The sequence below is a fragment of the Schistocerca gregaria genome, unplaced genomic scaffold (genome assembly GCF_023897955.1).
Source record: "Schistocerca gregaria isolate iqSchGreg1 unplaced genomic scaffold, iqSchGreg1.2 ptg000199l, whole genome shotgun sequence".
Taxonomy (NCBI): domain Eukaryota; kingdom Metazoa; phylum Arthropoda; class Insecta; order Orthoptera; family Acrididae; genus Schistocerca; species Schistocerca gregaria.
Genome location: NW_026061737.1, coordinates 3828343 through 3831892, shown reverse-complemented (window position 1 = coordinate 3831892; position 3550 = coordinate 3828343).

Below are 3550 nucleotides of genomic sequence, written 5' to 3'. Positions count from 1 at the left end.
CTCTATGATCATACTGATATACTAAAAAGGACAACCAAACCAGCATCCACTGCAACGTGGATAGTAGTACGAAAAGATTTGTTTTTACTTTTTAGACATTACTCCTGAGTAGAAAATTCGAAGCGCAAATGACCGTTACAATCGAGTCTGCACAATTCGAAGTTCGAATAATTAACTCGACTTTACTCTAGATGAAATCAGGAAAAATCGAAATAAAATTTTGATTTTTTTTTACTATCGTATTTCCAGTTTTCTTACATGTTTTTTTGCTTTAGTATTTGAAACGGAAGGTATACATAAATTCAGCTTCATTCATTTTTCAATGCTGAACCAACTGTCACGAATGGTTGCTTTTTGTCAATTAAGTTTCTCATAAAGAACCTTATGTCTTTGGAGCTAGCGTGTCACTCCTTATTTGTATCTGAGACTTCTGTTCCCAGACTAACCGTAAATGTCTTAGCGTTCCGACAAATACCTTTTGTACCCTGCATTGAGTAAGGCAATACTATAAACTTTCGCCTCGCCCGGTCTGCTTGCTCCCGCTTTTTAATACTTATGAGCAACATTATCTTTCCACTCGATGATCGTTTGCAGCTTGGATGGTGGAATCCCGAAACAATTCGTTACCTGCTACTTCTCGTTGCATTCCACAGCGTCGAAACTCGTTTCTGTTTTACGAATGTCGGAAACTTCCTGGAAAATATCCTAAAGTGAAAAACGTCTACTTTCTCCGTGGTCGAAGTTCCTTGTGTGACAAAATGGCGTCAGATTTGAATCACTATTAATTACGAGACTGACAGTGCGCAAACAAAGGTAAAGTCCACGTGGTTGTCACTTATTGCCTGTATTGGCATATGCGGGTCATTGTTAGGAATCATCTTTATGTAAAATTATAAACTGGTGAAGCTGTTAGCTAGGATTCTCATTTGTGTGTCATTGCAATGAACAGCTTAGGGAGCGCCGCTAGGAGTAACAGAAAATAAAAATATTCGCTGGAATATAAACGAAAATCTATATTGAGTTTAAACCTACGACACATAGGAAGAGTTCGTCTCAGGACTTGTAAATATGCTCTAAATTACAGAAAACGTGAGAAAAGCCCTCCCAGAAGCCTAAATAGGGCAGCGCTGAGAGAAGGTGACAGCTCCCTCAGAGTCGGAAAAAAAGGAAGAAATTGCGCAACGCGATAACGTACTCAAAGGCTATATCGTACCCCAGCCACTGAAAAGTCCAAAATTGTGAGTGTGACCACTGTAATAAAGATATTGTTAACTAAATTTCATATTAATATGAAACACATGTTACGATTTTATCCCGACGTTTTCACGAAAACTCTACGGCCCAGACCTGAACTGGACACACAGAAATTTATTTGCAACGGATTAATAATATGCTGTGGTATTTCGTGCACTGTTAAAACAACTGATGAAACAGACAGAATTATCTGGTGTAAGCTAGGCGTTGACTTGTAATTATAGAATGTCTGCGGGTCGTTTTCATATGACAGTCGCCTCGATTAGTGAAGAAGTTGCTTCGGTTTTCTCGAGGCATTTGGGAACAGGTTGAAACAAACGATTAACAACCGTCGACTGCATACAGTCGCAAAGGCTGATTTCAAATGTCTTTGGTAACTGTAAAGCTACTTCACCTGGGTAGGGGGGACAGCTACTAGTCGGAGGTAAACACTTCCCCCTCACAGCGTTCTAATGTTGCCGGCTACACTATGCCACTCAGCGTCCAATGTAAACACAGCCGACAACAGGAAGTGTGACAGGACTACCAGACCGAGTTCAGAGCAGGAAACGGCCGGGGTCCCCGGTGGTCTAGTGGTAAGGGGGTCTGGAACGTTCCAGCGCCTCGGCTGGGGCTATTCGCCCCAGCCGGGCCGGGGTTCAATCCCCGGCCGGCGCTGGAATTTTCAGATTTCCGAACACTAGCCTCCACCTCTGCCCTGGCATGTGGCGCATGCCGGGCACCCCCGTGGGGTCCGTGCTTCGGATCCCACGTGGAGCTCACTCCCTCACTACAAAATATACCTCATTATGCTGCTGCAATCACTTATTTTAAATTTCAATACGCACACTTTCTTCACCAGACCACATCTACATATATTTTCCAGGTACTTTCTACATAAGACATCTCACTGTCGCAAGAAACTGCATAGTATCATGAACATTTGTAGGATTACAACAATGAAATGAAATCCTCACTAAAAAAACTAATAAGTTTTATTTTCCTTTTTGTGCTAAATGCTGCTAAGATAAATACCAAAACAGCTTTCATTTTCTTGTAGGTAATTATGAAAGTAAGTTTGGCTATAATACTGAATAAATTATCTCAATGTCAAAGAAATGCAAAATATTATATCAATACCATCACACAAGATATTTTCAGGTGTCTCAGTCTGCCTTTTCTTTTTATTATCAGGATTGATTATACGATAATAAATAAATTCTGTATCAGAAATCGTTTCGTAACCGTTCACACTCAGTGCCATTTATAAGTGTATATTGTCAGCAATTGTAGTTTCAAAACAAACACAGACCTTTTTTTTCAAATTATTCAAGTGTCTAAATGAGATTAAGATAGGATACAGGTCACTAATGAGATAAACTCTTTGTTTGTATGATACAGGATAATTCTCCTGGTCTTATGTCAGCTGAATGCTAAATTAAACAGTTAACATTTAAAAAAACGAATTTTACTGACAGGTCTACATGTCTCGTATAATATTTCTGTTGGTAGTTTCATGACAACCTCTCAGGCTCAGCTTTATATAAAAGTATCTTGCAGGTCAGAAAAGAAATTTTATTACTACCTCTACAGATTCAGTTGGTCTATTGTTGTTGTACTATTGTTGCATTGCGAGAGAGAGACTGCTACTATAGCTGTTTTCTTTTGCTATTAAATTCCGTGCCATATCTCCATTCTAAATGCTAAAAGGCGTGGATAAACTTTTAGCAATACTATTTCCTTTTCACCACATCGCTGCTAGGTGTCGCTACTGGTCCCTCACACAGTCAGTTGTCTGTAGCGCAGGGCTTCGCTACCAGAGGGCTCTAGCGGAGCTGGCGACGACTCACTCTGCCAGGATTTGCTGCTCCACTCCTGAACGAGTACGCCAGCTGAGATACCCGCTAAATCCTCACACTAAACGAGAAGCGTAATAGCACCAATGCTACATAAGGCAAATCGTGATCAGCGAAACCACCACTATTATAACTGCTTGCTGAAAATACTGCTACAAACTATTTAGAGCGGAAGGGAGCACCTTACCGAAGCCGATCTAGAGGAAAATCCATTTGGAATGAACAGAACCCATATCTATAACATCTTTAGATACAGAAACTTTTGACAATGTTGACCAGAATATGCAGTTTGAATTTAAGATGCAACCAGGAATAAAATATAGCGAGAGAAACATTACTTAGAACTCCACCAGAAATGAGACAGAGGCTGTACAAGTCGAAGGACATAAAAGTAAGGCAATACGTGAGAAGTGAGTGAGACAGCGTTCTAGTCCATTGCCTGATGTTATTCATTCTATATG